The sequence below is a fragment of the Eucyclogobius newberryi genome, unplaced genomic scaffold (assembly GCF_026437365.1).
Source record: "Eucyclogobius newberryi isolate DKJ021-1_F unplaced genomic scaffold, fEucNew1.0.hap1 SCAF_20, whole genome shotgun sequence".
Lineage (NCBI taxonomy): Eukaryota > Metazoa > Chordata > Actinopteri > Gobiiformes > Gobiidae > Eucyclogobius > Eucyclogobius newberryi.
The window spans coordinates 26,673,332-26,689,017 of NW_027315835.1; the positions used below are offsets into that span (position 1 = coordinate 26,673,332).

A 15,686-nucleotide genomic window follows, 5' to 3' on the forward strand; every position below is an offset into this window, starting at 1 on the left:
ACAAGGCCAAATCAACTCGTAAATGGCAATGAGAAGACTCCTACGCGCGCTCTATTTTGTTACAGACACATGTGGAGGACTGAAAAGGAAGATCCACATGTGTTACGCGGTGCGTCTTCAGTCCTTCGAGATGAAAGTCAGGTTTACAAGTGTGATAAAAATATTCGACACGGTGATTCAGGAATGACCGGTCAGTGAGTCGGCGAAATAATTGAAAAATAAAAGATTTTGACGTATTTTCAACAAACTGCTGATATTTTTTTTTCAGTCGGCTAGTTTCATAGCGGGTCGGTCGGGTTACGGCAAACAGACATATTCTTTTGCTCAGCCTTAGCAATTTCCTTTTATTCTGTTTCCAAGGGAGCAGTGTGCCAATTTCCCATTGAGCATATCTGATATGTTTTCTTGAAATTGTGCTTTGAAAAGGGAAGATTCAAATGCACATTGTCAGGTATTGCCTTTCACAACCATCAACAGTCCTCTTACAACCACGAAGGGATTCGAACCCTCAGTCTTCTGATCCGAAGTCAGACGCCTTATCCATTAGGCCACGTGGTCCTGGTTTCGTCTGAACAGGCACATTGGAATGCAGCATGCCAATATTTTTCCATGCCCTCTTCACCTTCTTCCGGAAGCCCGTCCGACTTCGGGAGAAACTAAGTTCTACACAAGACTAAAAAGCCATTTTCAGGCCGCCCAGGGAATCGGTGCAGATTTGCATGATGAACATTGGATATTTAAAAAAAACTGGGCGGGACGGAATTTTGTCAATATGGTGGAATATTTTGTCACATCAGGGCTTTAAAACATTGCTTCTCTTGGCACTGTAGCTTAGTTGGTCAAAGTGCCTGTCTCGTAAACAGGAGATTCTGGGTTCAAATCCCAGCAGTGCCTTTTTACAGTAGGTTCTTTATTACGAATTTGTAAACAACAAGAAGGCTAAGCTAATTTCGAAGGACTCTGATCCTTAATCCTTTTCATCCAAGTTCATTAGACCAGAAGCTCAATATTTGCTCTTCTGTTGTTGTTTTTTTTGTGGAGCAGGCTCCCTTAACGATAGCCTACTGACATTCCATTCATTTTATGCTGGAATTTTTTTTTCAAATTTTGTTCTAAAGTCAATAACATTAGCGCTGTAGCTTAGTTGGTCAAAGTGCCTGTCTTGTAAACAGGAGATCCTGGGTTCAAATCCCAGCAGTGCCTTTACACATTGTGCTCTTTCCTATGAAAAAGGAAGCTACAACATTTCTTGGCAAACCACGGAGGAATCCGACACCTACATATTTATTTCAAGTCTATTGAAGGCACATATCCTACATTAGGCTACCCCAAATAAATTGTCTGTTTGCTGTAACCCGAGTCAACATTTTTCATCTGGGTCGGACGGTAGGCAAATTCTCGTTTTTTTTACGTTGAAGGCAAAAAAAAAGATCCCAATTTTGTCATTTTTTGAGTCGGAGTGACCACCAGGGGTCAGGCTTCAACAGTCAATGACGAAAAACGTCTCTATCAACCCGATCGGGAGACTAAATCTCACGATTTTAAGATATTTCAATCGACCTTTTGTACGCCGCTATCCTTTATTTTGGTAGCTAAGGCGAGCGGGGGGAACATGCGGCATCCCAGAATGCATTTGCGTAAGTCAAATTGGACATGTCAGTGGCGCCGACAAGGCCAAATCAACTCGTAAATGGCAATGAGAAGACTCCTACGCGCGCTCTATTTTGTTACAGACACATGTGGAGGACTGAAAAGGAAGATCCACATGTGTTACGCGGTGCGTCTTCAGTCCTTTGAGATGAAAGTCAGGTTTACAAGTGTGATAAAAATATTTGACACGGTGATTCAGGAATGACCGGTCAGTGAGTCGGCGAAATAATTGAAAAAAAAAAGATTTTGACGTGTTTTCAACAAACTGCTGATATATTTTTTTCAGTCGGCTAGTTTCATAGCGGGTCGGTCGGGTTACGGCAAACAGACATATTCTTTTGCTCAGCCTTAGCAATTTCCTTTTATTCTGTTTCCAAGGAGCAGTGTGCCAATTTCCCATTGAGCATATCTGATATGTTTTCGTGAAATTGTGCTTTGAAAAGGGAAGATTCAAATGCACATTGTCAGGTATTGCCTTTCACAACCATCAACAGTCCTCTTACAACCACGAAGGGATTCGAACCCTCAGTCTTCTGATCCGAAGTCAGACGCCTTATCCATTAGGCCACGTGGTCCTGGTTTGGTCTGAACAGGCACATTGGAATGCAGCATGCCAATATTTTTCCATGCCCTCTTCACCTTCTTCCGGAAGCCCGTCCGACTTCGGGAGAAACTAAGTTCTACACAAGACTAAAAAGCCATTTTCAGGCCGCCCAGGGAATCGGTGCAGATTTGCATGATGAACATTGGATATTTAAAAAAAACTGGGCGGGACGGAATTTTGTCAATATGGTGGAATATTTTGTCACATCAGGGCTTTAAAACATTGCTTCTCTTGGCACTGTAGCTTAGTTGGTCAAAGTGCCTGTCTCGTAAACAGGAGATTCTGGGTTCAAATCCCAGCAGTGCCTTTTTACAGTAGGTTCTTTGGTACGAATTTGTAAACAACAAGAAGGCTAAGCTAATTTCGAAGGACTCTGATCCTTAATCCTTTTCATCCAAGTTCATTAGACCACAAGCTCAATATTTGCTCTTCTGTTGTTGTTTTTTTTTGTGGAGCAGGCTCCCTTAACGATAGCCTACTGACATTCCATTCATTTTATGCTGGAATTTTTTTTTCAAATTTTGTTCTAGAAGTCAATAACATTGGCGCTGTAGCTTAGTTGGTCAAAGTGCCTGTCTTGTAAACAGGAGATCCTGGGTTCAAATCCCAGCAGTGCCTTTTGATATTGTGTTCTTTGGTATGAAAATGCAAACAATGCATCTTAGCTAACCACTATGGAATCCCACGCTTAAATCTTTTAATCCAAGTCCATTAGAGCAGCTACTTGATTTTAGCTTAGTTGGTCAAAGTGTCTGTCTTGTAAACGTTTTACATTGTGTTCTTTGGTACAAATTTGCAAAGAATAGGAAGGCTTAGCCAACAACAAAGGAATCAGTCCCCTACATCTTTTGATCCAAGTTCATGAGGCAACAAGCTCAAATTGAGCCTTTTGTGTTTAGTTTTTTATTGAGCAGGCTCCCTCAAATAGCTCACTGGCTTTAACGCTGTTTTTTCCGCAAGATTTTGATTGTTAATGTGTCAACATTGGCGCTGTGGCTTAGTTGGTCAAAGTGCCTGTCTAGTAAACAGGAGATCCTGGGTTCAAATCCCAGCAGTGCCTTTACATTGTGCTCTTTCCTATGAAAAAGGAAGCTACAACATTTCTTGGCAAACCACGGAGGAATCCGACACCTACATATTTATTTCAAGTCTATTGAAGGCACATATCCTACATTAGGCTACCCCAAATAAATTGTCTGTTTGCTGTAACCCGAGTCAACATTTTTCATCTGGGTCGGACGGTAGGCAAATTCTTGTTTTTTTTACGTTGAAGGCAAAAAAAAAGATCCCAATTTTGTCATTTTTTGAGTCGGAGTGACCACCAGGGGTCAGGCTTCAACAGTCAATGACGAAAAACGTCTCTATCAACCCGATCGGGAGACTAAATCTCACGATTTTAAGATATTTCAATCGACCTTTTGTACGCCGCTATCCTTTATTTTGGTAGCTAAGGCGAGCGGGGGGAACATGCGGCATCCCAGAATGCATTTGCGTAAGTCAAATTTCACACCCCGACAGAGCGTGACATTACTATGGACATGTCAGTGGCGCCGACAAGGCCAAATCAACTCGTAAATGGCAATGTGAAGACTCCTACGCGCGCTCTATTTTGTTACAGACACATGTGGAGGACTGAAAAGGAAGATCCACATGTGTTACGCGGTGCGTCTTCAGTCCTTTGAGATGAAAGTCAGGTTTACAAGTGTGATAAAAATATTCGACACGGTGATTCAGGAATGACCGGTCAGTGAGTCGGAGAAATAATTGAAAAAAAAAAGATTTTGACGTGTTTTCAACAAACTGCTGTTATTTTTTTCAGTCGGCTAGTTTCATAGCGGGACGGTCGGGTTACGGCAAACAGACATATTCTTTTGCTCAGCCTTAGCAATTTCCTTTTATTCTGTTTCCAAGGAGCAGTGTGCCAATTTCCCATTGAGCATATCTGATATGTTTTCTTGAAATTGTGCTTTGAAAAGGGAAGATTCTAATGCACATTGTCAGGTATTGCCTTTCACAACCATCAACAGTCCTCTTACAACCACGAAGGGATTCGAACCCTCAGTCTTCTGATCCGAAGTCTGACGCCTTATCCATTAGGCCACGTGGTCCTGGTTTCGTCTGAACAGGCACATTGGAATGCAGCATGCCAATATTTTTCCATGCCCTCTTCACCTTCTTCCGGAAGCCCGTCCGACTTCGGGAGAAACTAAGTTCTACACAAGACTAAAAAGCCATTTTCAGGCCGCCCAGGGAATCGGTGCAGATTGCATGATGAACATTGGCTATTTAAAAAAAACTGGGCGGGACGGAATTTTGTCAATATGGTGGAATATTTTGTCACATCAGGGCTTTAAAACATTGCTTCTCTTGGCACTGTAGCTTAGTTGGTCAAAGTGCCTGTCTCGTAAACAGGAGATTCTGGGTTCAAATCCCAGCAGTGCCTTTTTACAGTAGGTTCTTTGGTACGAATTTGTAAACAACAAGAAGGCTAAGCTAATTTCTAAGGACTCTGATCCTTAATCCTTTTCATCCAAGTTCATTAGACCAGAAGCTCAATATTTGCTCTTCTGTTGTTGTTTTTTTTGTGGAGCAGGCTCCCTTAACGATAGCCTACTGACATTCCATTCATTTTATGCTGGAATTTTTTTTTCAAATTTTGTTCTAAAAGTCAATAACATTAGCGCTGTAGCTTAGTTGGTCAAAGTGCCTGTCTTGTAAACAGGAGATCCTGGGTTCAAATCCCAGCAGTGCCTTTTGATATTGTGTTCTTTGGTATGAAAATGCAAACAATGCATCTTAGCTAACCACTAAGGAATCCCACGCTTAAATCTTTTAATCCAAGTCCATTAGAGCAGCTACTTGATTTTGCTTAGTTGGTCAAAGTGTCTGTCTTGTAAACGTTTTACATTGTGTTCTTTGGTACAAATTTGCAAAGAATAGGAAGGCTTAGCCAACAACGAAGGAATCAGTCCCCTACATCTTTTGATCCAAGTTCATGAGGCAACAAGCTCAAATTGAGCCTTTTGTGTTTAGTTTTTTATTGAGCAGGCTCCCTCAAATAGCTCACTGGCTTTAACGCTGTTTTTTCCGCAAGATTTTGCTTGTTAATGTGTCAACATTGGCGCTGTGGCTTAGTTGGTCAAAGTGCCTGTCTAGTAAACAGGAGATCCTGGGTTCAAATCCCAGCAGTGCCTTTACACATTGTGCTCTTTCCTATGAAAAAGGAAGCTACAACATTTCTTGGCAAACCACGGAGGAATCCGACACCTACATATTTATTTCAAGTCTATTGAAGGCACATATCCTACATTAGGCTACCCCAAATAAATTGTCTGTTTGCTGTAACCCGAGTCAACATTTTTCATCTGGGTCGGACGGTAGGCAAATTCTCGTTTTTTTTACGTTGAAGGCAAAAAAAAAGATCCCAATTTTGTCATTTTTTGAGTCGGAGTGACCACCAGGGGTCAGGCTTCAACAGTCAATGACGAAAAACGTCTCTATCAACCCGATCGGGAGACTAAATCTCACGATTTTAAGATATTTCAATCGACCTTTTGTACGCCGCTATCCTTTATTTTGGTAGCTAAGGCGAGCGGGGGGAACATGCGGCATCCCAGAATGCATTTGCGTAAGTCAAATTGGACATGTCAGTGGCGCCGACAAGGCCAAATCAACTCGTAAATGGCAATGAGAAGACTCCTACGCGCGCTCTATTTTGTTACAGACACATGTGGAGGACTGAAAAGGAAGATCCACATGTGTTACGCGGTGCGTCTTCAGTCCTTTGAGATGAAAGTCAGGTTTACAAGTGTGATAAAAATATTCGACACGGTGATTCAGGAATGACCGGTCAGTGAGTCGGCGAAATAATTGAAAAAAAAAAGATTTTGACGTGTTTTCAACAAACTGCTGATATATTTTTTTCAGTCGGCTAGTTTCATAGCGGGTCGGTCGGGTTACGGCAAACAGACATATTGTTTTGCTCAGCCTTAGCAATTTACTTTTATTCTGTTTCCAAGGAGCAGTGTGCCAATTTCCCATTGAGCATATCTGATATGTTTTCGTGAAATTGTGCTTTGAAAAGGGAAGATTCAAATGCACATTGTCAGGTATTGCCTTTCACAACCATCAACAGTCCTCTTACAACCTCGAAGGGATTCGAACCCTCAGTCTTCTGATCCGAAGTCAGACGCCTTATCCATTAGGCCACGTGGTCCTGGTTTCGTCTGAACAGGCACATTGGAATGCAGCATGCCAATATTTTTCCATGCCCTCTTCACCTTCTTCCGGAAGCCCGTCCGACTTCGGGAGAAACTAAGTTCTACACAAGACTAAAAAGCCATTTTCAGGCCGCCCAGGGAATCGGTGCAGATTTGCATGATGAACATTGGATATTTAAAAAAAACTGGGCGGGACGGAATTTTGTCAATATGGTGGAATATTTTGTCACATCAGGGCTTTAAAACATTGCTTCTCTTGGCACTGTAGCTTAGTTGGTCAACGTGCCTGTCTCGTAAACAGGAGATTCTGGGTTCAAATCCCAGCAGTGCATTTTTACAGTAGGTTCTTTGGTACGAATTTGTAAACAACAAGAAGGCTAAGCTAATTTCGAAGGACTCTGATCCTTAATCCTTTTCATCCAAGTTCATTAGACCACAAGCTCAATATTTGCTCTTCTGTTGTTGTTTTTTTTTGTGGAGCAGGCTCCCTTAACGATAGCCTACTGACATTCCATTCATTTTATGCTGGAATTTTTTTTTCAAATTTTGTTCTAAAAGTCAATAACATTGGCGCTGTAGCTTAGTTGGTCAAAGTGCCTGTCTTGTAAACAGGAGATCCTGGGTTCAAATCCCAGCAGTGCCTTTTGATATTGTGTTCTTTGGTATGAAAATGCAAACAATGCATCTTAGCTAACCACTATGGAATCCCACGCTTAAATCTTTTAATCCAAGTCCATTAGAGCAGCTACTTGATTTTAGCTTAGTTGGTCAAAGTGTCTGTCTTGTAAACGTTTTACATTGTGTTCTTTGGTACAAATTTGCAAAGAATAGGAAGGCTTAGCCAACAACAAAGGAATCAGTCCCCTACATCTTTTGATCCAAGTTCATGAGGCAACAAGCTCAAATTGAGCCTTTTGTGTTTAGTTTTTTATTGAGCAGGCTCCCTCAAATAGCTCACTGGCTTTAACGCTGTTTTTTCCGCAAGATTTTGATTGTTAATGTGTCAACATTGGCGCTGTGGCTTAGTTGGTCAAAGTGCCTGTCTAGTAAACAGGAGATCCTAGGTTCAAATCCCAGCAGTGCCTTTACATTGTGCTCTTTCCTATGAAAAAGGAAGCTACAACATTTCTTGGCAAACCACGGAGGAATCCGACACCTACATATTTATTTCAAGTCTATTGAAGGCACATATCCTACATTAGGCTACCCCAAATAAATTGTCTGTTTGCTGTAACCCGAGTCAACATTTTTCATCTGGGTCGGACGGTAGGCAAATTCTTGTTTTTTTTACGTTGAAGGCAAAAAAAAAGATCCCAATTTTGTCATTTTTTGAGTCGGAGTGACCACCAGGGGTCAGGCTTCAACAGTCAATGACGAAAAACGTCTCTATCAACCCGATCGGGAGACTAAATCTCACGATTTTAAGATATTTCAATCGACCTTTTGTACGCCGCTATCCTTTATTTTGGTAGCTAAGGCGAGCGGGGGGAACATGCGGCATCCCAGAATGCATTTGCGTAAGTCAAATTTCACACCCCGACAGAGCGTGACATTACTATGGACATGTCAGTGGCGCCGACAAGGCCAAATCAACTCGTAAATGGCAATGTGAAGACTCCTACGCGCGCTCTATTTTGTTACAGACACATGTGGAGGACTGAAAAGGAAGATCCACATGTGTTACGCGGTGCGTCTTCAGTCCTTTGAGATGAAAGTCAGGTTTACAAGTGTGATAAAAATATTCGACACGGTGATTCAGGAATGACCGGTCAGTGAGTCGGCGAAATAATTGAAAAAAAAAAGATTTTGACGTGTTTTCAACAAACTGCTGTTATTTTTTTCAGTCGGCTAGTTTCATAGCGGGTCGGTCGGGTTACGGCAAACAGACATATTCTTTTGCTCAGCCTTAGCAATTTCCTTTTATTCTGTTTCCAAGGAGCAGTGTGCCAATTTCCCATTGAGCATATCTGATATGTTTTCTTGAAATTGTGCTATGAAAAGGGAAGATTCTAATGCACATTGTCAGGTATTGCCTTTCACAACCATCAACAGTCCTCTTACAACCACGAAGGGATTCGAACCCTCAGTCTTCTGATCCGAAGTCAGACGCCTTATCCATTAGGCCACGTGGTCCTGGTTTCGTCTGAACAGGCACATTGGAATGCAGCATGCCAATATTTTTCCATGCCCTCTTCACCTTCTTCCGGAAGCCCGTCCGACTTCGGGAGAAACTAAGTTCTACACAAGACTAAAAAGCCATTTTCAGGCCGCCCAGGGAATCGGTGCAGATTGCATGATGAACATTGGCTATTTAAAAAAAACTGGGCGGGACGGAATTTTGTCAATATGGTGGAATATTTTGTCACATCAGGGCTTTAAAACATTGCTTCTCTTGGCACTGTAGCTTAGTTGGTCAAAGTGCCTGTCTCGTAAACAGGAGATTCTTGGTTCAAATCCCAGCAGTGCCTTTTTACAGTAGGTTCTTTGGTACGAATTTGTAAACAACAAGAAGGCTAAGCTAATTTCTAAGGACTCTGATCCTTAATCCTTTTCATCCAAGTTCATTAGACCAGAAGCTCAATATTTGCTCTTCTGTTGTTGTTTTTTTTTGTGGAGCAGGCTCCCTTAACGATAGCCTACTGACATTCCATTCATTTTATGCTGGAATTTTTTTTTCAAATTTTGTTCTAAAGTCAATAACATTAGCGCTGTAGCTTAGTTGGTCAAAGTGCCCGTCTTGTAACCAGGAGATCCTGGGTTCAAATCCCAGCAGTGCCTTTTGATATTGTGTTCTTTGGTATGAAAATGCAAACAATGCATCTTAGCTAACCACTAAGGAATCCCACGCTTAAATCTTTTAATCCAAGTCCATTAGAGCAGCTACTTGATTTTAGCTTAGTTGGTCAAAGTGTCTGTCTTGTAAACGTTTTACATTGTGTTCTTTGGTACAAATTTGCAAAGAATAGGAAGGCTTAGCCAACAACGAAGGAATCAGTCCCCTACATCTTTTGATCCAAGTTCATGAGGCAACAAGCTCAAATTGAGCCTTTTGTGTTTAGTTTTTTATTGAGCAGGCTCCCTCAAATAGCTCACTGGCTTTAACGCTGTTTTTTCCGTAAAATTTTGCTTGTTAATGTGTCAACATTGGCGTTGTGGCTTAGTTGGTCAAAGTGCCTGTCTAGTAAACAGGAGATCCTGGGTTCAAATCCCAGCAGTGCCTTTACACATTGTGCTCTTTCCTATGAAAAAGGAAGCTACAACATTTCTTGGCAAACCACGGAGGAATCCGACACCTACATATTTATTTCAAGTCTATTGAAGGCACATATCCTACATTAGGCTACCCCAAATAAATTGTCTGTTTGCTGTAACCCGAGTCAAAATTTTTCATCTGGGTCGTACGGTAGGCGAATTCTCGTTTTTTTTACGTTGAAGGCAAAAAAAAAGATCCCACTTTTGTCATTTTTTGAGTCGGAGTGACCACCAGGGGTCAGGCTTCAACAGTCAATGACGAAAAACGTCTCTATCAACCCGATCGGGAGACTAAATCTCACGATTTTAAGATATTTCAATCGACCTTTTGTACGCCGCTATCCTTTATTTTGGTAGCTAAGGCGAGCGGGGGGAACATGCGGCATCCCAGAATGCATTTGCTTAAGTCAAATTGGACATGTCAGTGGCGCCGACAAGGCCAAATCAACTCGTAAATGGCAATGAGAAGACTCCTACGCGCGCCCTATTTTGTTACAGACGCATGTGGAGGACTGAAAAGGAAGATCCACATGTGTTACGCGGTGCGTCTTCAGTCCTTTGAGATGAAAGTCAGGTTTACAAGTGTGATAAAAATATTCGACACGGTGATTCAGGAATGACCGGTCAGTGAGTCGGCGAAATAATTGAAAAAAAAAAGATTTTGACGTGTTTTCAACAAACTGCTGATATATTTTTTTCAGTCGGCTAGTTTCATAGCGGGTCGGTCAGACATATTCTTTTGCTCAGCCTTAGCAATTTCCTTTTATTCTGTTTCCAAGGAGCAGTGTGCCAATTTCCCATTGAGCATATCTGATATGTTTTCTTGAAATTGTGCTTTGAAAAGGGAAGATTCTAATGCCCATTGTCAGGTATTGCCTTTCACAACCATCAACAGTCCTCTTACAACCACGAAGGGATTCGAACCCTCAGTCTTCTGATCCGAAGTCAGACGCCTTATCCATTAGGCCACGTGGTCCTGGTTTCGTCTGAACAGGCACATTGGAATGCAGCATGCCAATATTTTTCCATGCCCTCTTCACCTTCTTCCGGAAGCCCGTCCGACTTCGGGAGAAACTAAGTTTTACACAAGACTAAAAAGCCATTTTCAGGCCGCCCAGGGAATCGGTGCAGATTTGCATGATGAACATTGGATATTTAAAAAAAACTGGGCGGGACGGAATTTTGTCAATATGGTGGAATATTTTGTCACATCAGGGCTTTAAAACATTGCTTCTCTTGGCACTGTAGCTTAGTTGGTCAAAGTGCCTGTCTCGTAAACAGGAGATTCTGGGTTCAAATCCCAGCAGTGCCTTTTTACAGTAGGTTCTTTGGTACGAATTTGTAAACAACAAGAAGGCTAAGCTAATTTTGAAGGACTCTGATCCTTAATCCTTTTCATCCAAGTTCATTAGACCACAAGCTCAATATTTGCTCTTCTGTTGTTTTTTTTTTGTGGAGCAGGCTCCCTTAACGATAGCCTACTGACATTCCATTCATTTTATGCTGGAATTTTTTTTTCAAATTTTGTTCTAAAAGTCAATAACATTGGCGCTGTAGCTTAGTTGGTCAAAGTGCCTGTCTTGTAAACAGGAGATCCTGGGTTCAAATCCCAGCAGTGCCTTTTGATATTGTGTTCTTTGGTATGAAAATGCAAACAATGCATCTTAGCTAACCACTAAGGAATCCCACGCTTAAATCTTTTAATCCAGGTCCATTAGAGCAGCTACTTGATTTTAGCTTAGTTGGTCAAAGTGTCTGTCTTGTAAACGTTTTACATTGTGTTCTTTGGTACAAATTTGCAAAGAATAGGAAGGCTTAGCCAACAACGAAGGAATCAGTCCCCTACATCTTTTGATCCAAGTTCATGAGGCAACAAGCTCAAATTGAGCCTTTTGTGTTTAGTTTTTTATTGAGCAGGCTCCCTCAAATAGCTCACTGGCTTTAACGCTGTTTTTTCAGTAAAATTTTGCTTGTAAATGTGTCAACATTGGCGCTGTGGTTTAGTTGGTCTAAGTGCCTGTCTAGTAAACAGGAGATCCTGGGTTCAAATCCCAGCAGTGCCTTTACACATTGTGCTCTTTCCTATGAAAAAGGAAGCTACAACATTTCTTGGCAAACCACGGAGGAATCCGACACCTACATATTTATTTCAAGTCTATTGAAGGCACATATCCTACATTAGGCTACCCCAAATAAATTGTCTGTTTGCTGTAACCCGAGTCAACATTTTTCATCTGGGTTGGACGGTAGGCAAATTCTTGTTTTTTTTACGTTGAAGGCAAAAAAAAAGATCCCAATTTTGTCATTTTTTGAGTCGGAGTGACCACCAGGGGTCAGGCTTCAACAGTCAATGACGAAAAACGTCTCTATCAACCCGATCGGGAGACTAAATCTCACGATTTTAAGATATTTCAATCGACCTTTTGTACGCCGCTATCCTTTATTTTGGTAGCTAAGGCGAGCGGGGGGAACATGCGGCATCCCAGAATGCATTTGCGTAAGTCAAATTGGACATGTCAGTGGCGCCGACAAGGCCAAATCAACTCGTAAATGGCAATGAGAAGACTCCTACGCGCGCTCTATTTTGTTACAGACACATGTGGAGGACTGAAAAGGAAGATCCACATGTGTTACGCGGTGCGTCTTCAGTCCTTTGAGATGAAAGTCAGGTTTACAAGTGTGATAAAAATATTCGACACGGTGATTCAGGAATGACCGGTCAGTGAGTCGGCGAAATAATTGAAAAAAAAAAGATTTTGACGTGTTTTCAACAAACTGCTGATATATTTTTTTCAGTCGGCTAGTTTCATAGCGGGTCGGTCGGGTTACGGCAAACAGACATATTCTTTTGCTCAGCCTTAGCAATTTCCTTTTATTCTGTTTCCAAGGAGCAGTGTGCCAATTTCCCATTGAGCATATCTGATATGATTTCGTGAAATTGTGCTTTGAAAAGGGAAGATTCAAATGCACATTGTCAGGTATTGCCTTTCACAACCATCAACAGTCCTCTTACAACCACGAAGGGATTCGAACCCTCAGTCTTCTGATCCGAAGTCAGACGCCTTATCCATTAGGCCACGTGGTCCTGGTTTCGTCTGAACAGGCACATTGGAATGCAGCATGCCAATATTTTTCCATGCCCTCTTCACCTTCTTCCGGAAGCCCGTCCGACTTCGGGAGAAACTAAGTTCTACACAAGACTAAAAAGCCATTTTGAGGCCGCCCAAGGAATCGGTGCAGATTTGCATGATGAACATTGGATATTTAAAAAAAACTGGGCGGGACGGAATTTTGTCAATATGGTGGAATATTTTGTCACATCAGGGCTTTAAAACATTGCTTCTCTTGGCACTGTAGCTTAGTTGGTCAAAGTGCCTGTCTCGTAAACAGGAGATTCTGGGTTCAAATCCCAGCAGTGCCTTTTTACAGTAGGTTCTTTGGTACGAATTTGTAAACAACAAGAAGGCTAAGCTAATTTCGAAGGACTCTGATCCTTAATCCTTTTCATCCAAGTTCATTAGACCACAAGCTCAATATTTGCTCTTCTGTTGTTGTTTTTTTTTGTGGAGCAGGCTCCCTTAACGATAGCCTACTGACATTCCATTCATTTTATGCTGGAATTTTTTTTTCAAATTTTGTTCTAAAAGTCAATAACATTGGCGCTGTAGCTTAGTTGGTCAAAGTGCCTGTCTTGTAAACAGGAGATCCTGGGTTCAAATCCCAGCAGTGCCTTTTGATATTGTGTTCTTTGGTATGAAAATGCAAACAATGCATCTTAGCTAACCACTATGGAATCCCACGCTTAAATCTTTTAATCCAAGTCCATTAGAGCAGCTACTTGATTTTAGCTTAGTTGGTCAAAGTGTCTGTCTTGTAAACGTTTTACATTGTGTTCTTTGGTACAAATTTGCAAAGAATAGGAAGGCTTAGCCAACAACAAAGGAATCAGTCCCCTACATCTTTTGATCCAAGTTCATGAGGCAACAAGCTCAAATTGAGCCTTTTGTGTTTAGTTTTTTTATTGAGCAGGCTCCCTCAAATAGCTCACTGGCTTTAACGCTGTTTTTTCCGCAAGATTTTGATTGTTAATGTGTCAACATTGGCGCTGTGGCTTAGTTGGTCAAAGTGCCTGTCTAGTAAACAGGAGATCCTGGGTTCAAATCCCAGCAGTGCCTTTACATTGTGCTCTTTCCTATGAAAAAGGAAGCTACAACATTTCTTGGCAAACCACGGAGGAATCCGACACCTACATATTTATTTCAAGTCTATTGAAGGCACATATCCTACATTAGGCTACCCCAAATAAATTGTCTGTTTGCTGTAACCCGAGTCAACATTTTTCATCTGGGTCGGACGGTAGGCAAATTCTTGTTTTTTTTACGTTGAAGGCAAAAAAAAAGATCCCAATTTTGTCATTTTTTGAGTCGGAGTGACCACCAGGGGTCAGGCTTCAACAGTCAATGACGAAAAACGTCTCTATCAACCCGATCGGGAGACTAAATCTCACGATTTTAAGATATTTCAATCGACCTTTTGTACGCCGCTATCCTTTATTTTGGTAGCTAAGGCGAGCGGGGGGAACATGCGGCATCCCAGAATGCATTTGCGTAAGTCAAATTTCACACCCCGACAGAGCGTGACATTACTATGGACATGTCAGTGGCGCCGACAAGGCCAAATCAACTCGTAAATGGCAATGTGAAGACTCCTACGCGCGCTCTATTTTGTTACAGACACATGTGGAGGACTGAAAAGGAAGATCCACATGTGTTACGCGGTGCGTCTTCAGTCCTTTGAGATGAAAGTCAGGTTTACAAGTGTGATAAAAATATTCGACACGGTGATTCAGGAATGACCGGTCAGTGAGTCGGCGAAATAATTGAAAAAAAAAAGATTTTGACGTGTTTTCAACAAACTGCTGTTATTTTTTTCAGTCGGCTAGTTTCATAGCGGGTCGGTCGGGTTACGGCAAACAGACATATTCTTTTGCTCAGCCTTAGCAATTTCCTTTTATTCTGTTTCCAAGGAGCAGTGTGCCAATTTCCCATTGAGCATATCTGATATGTTTTCTTGAAATTGTGCTATGAAAAGGGAAGATTCTAATGCACATTGTCAGGTATTGCCTTTCACAACCATCAACAGTCCTCTTACAACCACGAAGGGATTCGAACCCTCAGTCTTCTGATCCGAAGTCAGACGCCTTATCCATTAGGCCACGTGGTCCTGGTTTCGTCTGAACAGGCACATTGGAATGCAGCATGCCAATATTTTTCCATGCCCTCTTCACCTTCTTCCGGAAGCCCGTCCGACTTCGGGAGAAACTAAGTTCTACACAAGACTAAAAAGCCATTTTCAGGCCGCCCAGGGAATCGGTGCAGATTGCATGATGAACATTGGCTATTTAAAAAAAACTGGGCGGGACGGAATTTTGTCAATATGGTGGAATATTTTGTCACATCAGGGCTTTAAAACATTGCTTCTCTTGGCACTGTAGCTTAGTTGGTCAAAGTGCCTGTCTCGTAAACAGGAGATTCTGGGTTCAAATCCCAGCAGTGCCTTTTTACAGTAGGTTCTTTGGTACGAATTTGTAAACAACAAGAAGGCTAAGCTAATTTCTAAGGACTCTGATCCTTAATCCTTTTCATCCAAGTTCATTAGACCAGAAGCTCAATATTTGCTCTTCTGTTGTTGTTTTTTTTTGTGGAGCAGGCTCCCTTAACGATAGCCTACTGACATTCCATTCATTTTATGCTGGAATTTTTTTTTCAAATTTTGTTCTAAAGTCAATAACATTAGCGCTGTAGCTTAGTTGGTCAAAGTGCCCGTCTTGTAACCAGGAGATCCTGGGTTCAAATCCCAGCAGTGCCTTTTGATATTGTGTTCTTTGGTATGAAAATGCAAACAATGCATCTTAGCTAACCACTAAGGAATCCCACGCTTAAATCTTTTAATCCAAGTCC

At 41.7% G+C, this 15,686-nt stretch overlaps 30 non-coding genes across 30 annotated transcripts; 22 read left to right on the forward strand and 8 right to left on the reverse strand.

The window, feature by feature from the left end:
- Positions 1-485: 485 nt before the first annotated feature.
- Positions 486-558, reverse strand: trnar-ucg (transfer RNA arginine (anticodon UCG)). Its single transcript has one exon. It is a non-coding gene; the product is annotated as a tRNA-Arg (tRNA).
- Positions 559-820: 262 nt separating this feature from the next.
- trnat-cgu (transfer RNA threonine (anticodon CGU)) lies at positions 821-894 on the forward strand. The gene has a single exon. It is a non-coding gene; the product is annotated as a tRNA-Thr (tRNA).
- Positions 895-1,129: 235 nt separating this feature from the next.
- Positions 1,130-1,203, forward strand: trnat-ugu (transfer RNA threonine (anticodon UGU)). The gene has a single exon. It is a non-coding gene; the product is annotated as a tRNA-Thr (tRNA).
- Positions 1,204-2,152: 949 nt separating this feature from the next.
- On the reverse strand, positions 2,153-2,225 carry trnar-ucg (transfer RNA arginine (anticodon UCG)). The gene has a single exon. It is a non-coding gene; the product is annotated as a tRNA-Arg (tRNA).
- A 262-nt stretch (positions 2,226-2,487) lies between these two features.
- trnat-cgu (transfer RNA threonine (anticodon CGU)) lies at positions 2,488-2,561 on the forward strand. Its single transcript has one exon. It is a non-coding gene; the product is annotated as a tRNA-Thr (tRNA).
- A 237-nt stretch (positions 2,562-2,798) lies between these two features.
- On the forward strand, positions 2,799-2,872 carry trnat-ugu (transfer RNA threonine (anticodon UGU)). Its single transcript has one exon. It is a non-coding gene; the product is annotated as a tRNA-Thr (tRNA).
- Positions 2,873-3,240: 368 nt separating this feature from the next.
- On the forward strand, positions 3,241-3,314 carry trnat-agu (transfer RNA threonine (anticodon AGU)). The gene has a single exon. It is a non-coding gene; the product is annotated as a tRNA-Thr (tRNA).
- A 975-nt stretch (positions 3,315-4,289) lies between these two features.
- Positions 4,290-4,362, reverse strand: trnar-ucg (transfer RNA arginine (anticodon UCG)). Its single transcript has one exon. It is a non-coding gene; the product is annotated as a tRNA-Arg (tRNA).
- Positions 4,363-4,623: 261 nt separating this feature from the next.
- On the forward strand, positions 4,624-4,697 carry trnat-cgu (transfer RNA threonine (anticodon CGU)). The gene has a single exon. It is a non-coding gene; the product is annotated as a tRNA-Thr (tRNA).
- Positions 4,698-4,933: 236 nt separating this feature from the next.
- trnat-ugu (transfer RNA threonine (anticodon UGU)) lies at positions 4,934-5,007 on the forward strand. The gene has a single exon. It is a non-coding gene; the product is annotated as a tRNA-Thr (tRNA).
- A 367-nt stretch (positions 5,008-5,374) lies between these two features.
- trnat-agu (transfer RNA threonine (anticodon AGU)) lies at positions 5,375-5,448 on the forward strand. Its single transcript has one exon. It is a non-coding gene; the product is annotated as a tRNA-Thr (tRNA).
- Positions 5,449-6,397: 949 nt separating this feature from the next.
- Positions 6,398-6,470, reverse strand: trnar-ucg (transfer RNA arginine (anticodon UCG)). Its single transcript has one exon. It is a non-coding gene; the product is annotated as a tRNA-Arg (tRNA).
- A 262-nt stretch (positions 6,471-6,732) lies between these two features.
- Positions 6,733-6,806, forward strand: trnat-cgu (transfer RNA threonine (anticodon CGU)). The gene has a single exon. It is a non-coding gene; the product is annotated as a tRNA-Thr (tRNA).
- Positions 6,807-7,043: 237 nt separating this feature from the next.
- On the forward strand, positions 7,044-7,117 carry trnat-ugu (transfer RNA threonine (anticodon UGU)). Its single transcript has one exon. It is a non-coding gene; the product is annotated as a tRNA-Thr (tRNA).
- Positions 7,118-7,485: 368 nt separating this feature from the next.
- On the forward strand, positions 7,486-7,559 carry trnat-agu (transfer RNA threonine (anticodon AGU)). Its single transcript has one exon. It is a non-coding gene; the product is annotated as a tRNA-Thr (tRNA).
- Positions 7,560-8,534: 975 nt separating this feature from the next.
- trnar-ucg (transfer RNA arginine (anticodon UCG)) lies at positions 8,535-8,607 on the reverse strand. The gene has a single exon. It is a non-coding gene; the product is annotated as a tRNA-Arg (tRNA).
- A 261-nt stretch (positions 8,608-8,868) lies between these two features.
- On the forward strand, positions 8,869-8,942 carry trnat-cgu (transfer RNA threonine (anticodon CGU)). Its single transcript has one exon. It is a non-coding gene; the product is annotated as a tRNA-Thr (tRNA).
- A 236-nt stretch (positions 8,943-9,178) lies between these two features.
- On the forward strand, positions 9,179-9,252 carry trnat-ugu (transfer RNA threonine (anticodon UGU)). The gene has a single exon. It is a non-coding gene; the product is annotated as a tRNA-Thr (tRNA).
- Positions 9,253-9,620: 368 nt separating this feature from the next.
- trnat-agu (transfer RNA threonine (anticodon AGU)) lies at positions 9,621-9,694 on the forward strand. The gene has a single exon. It is a non-coding gene; the product is annotated as a tRNA-Thr (tRNA).
- A 935-nt stretch (positions 9,695-10,629) lies between these two features.
- trnar-ucg (transfer RNA arginine (anticodon UCG)) lies at positions 10,630-10,702 on the reverse strand. The gene has a single exon. It is a non-coding gene; the product is annotated as a tRNA-Arg (tRNA).
- A 262-nt stretch (positions 10,703-10,964) lies between these two features.
- Positions 10,965-11,038, forward strand: trnat-cgu (transfer RNA threonine (anticodon CGU)). Its single transcript has one exon. It is a non-coding gene; the product is annotated as a tRNA-Thr (tRNA).
- A 235-nt stretch (positions 11,039-11,273) lies between these two features.
- trnat-ugu (transfer RNA threonine (anticodon UGU)) lies at positions 11,274-11,347 on the forward strand. Its single transcript has one exon. It is a non-coding gene; the product is annotated as a tRNA-Thr (tRNA).
- A 368-nt stretch (positions 11,348-11,715) lies between these two features.
- Positions 11,716-11,789, forward strand: trnat-agu (transfer RNA threonine (anticodon AGU)). The gene has a single exon. It is a non-coding gene; the product is annotated as a tRNA-Thr (tRNA).
- Positions 11,790-12,738: 949 nt separating this feature from the next.
- trnar-ucg (transfer RNA arginine (anticodon UCG)) lies at positions 12,739-12,811 on the reverse strand. Its single transcript has one exon. It is a non-coding gene; the product is annotated as a tRNA-Arg (tRNA).
- Positions 12,812-13,073: 262 nt separating this feature from the next.
- On the forward strand, positions 13,074-13,147 carry trnat-cgu (transfer RNA threonine (anticodon CGU)). Its single transcript has one exon. It is a non-coding gene; the product is annotated as a tRNA-Thr (tRNA).
- A 237-nt stretch (positions 13,148-13,384) lies between these two features.
- On the forward strand, positions 13,385-13,458 carry trnat-ugu (transfer RNA threonine (anticodon UGU)). The gene has a single exon. It is a non-coding gene; the product is annotated as a tRNA-Thr (tRNA).
- Positions 13,459-13,827: 369 nt separating this feature from the next.
- On the forward strand, positions 13,828-13,901 carry trnat-agu (transfer RNA threonine (anticodon AGU)). Its single transcript has one exon. It is a non-coding gene; the product is annotated as a tRNA-Thr (tRNA).
- A 975-nt stretch (positions 13,902-14,876) lies between these two features.
- Positions 14,877-14,949, reverse strand: trnar-ucg (transfer RNA arginine (anticodon UCG)). The gene has a single exon. It is a non-coding gene; the product is annotated as a tRNA-Arg (tRNA).
- Positions 14,950-15,210: 261 nt separating this feature from the next.
- Positions 15,211-15,284, forward strand: trnat-cgu (transfer RNA threonine (anticodon CGU)). Its single transcript has one exon. It is a non-coding gene; the product is annotated as a tRNA-Thr (tRNA).
- Positions 15,285-15,520: 236 nt separating this feature from the next.
- On the forward strand, positions 15,521-15,594 carry trnat-ugu (transfer RNA threonine (anticodon UGU)). The gene has a single exon. It is a non-coding gene; the product is annotated as a tRNA-Thr (tRNA).
- The last annotated feature ends 92 nt before the right edge of the window (positions 15,595-15,686 follow it).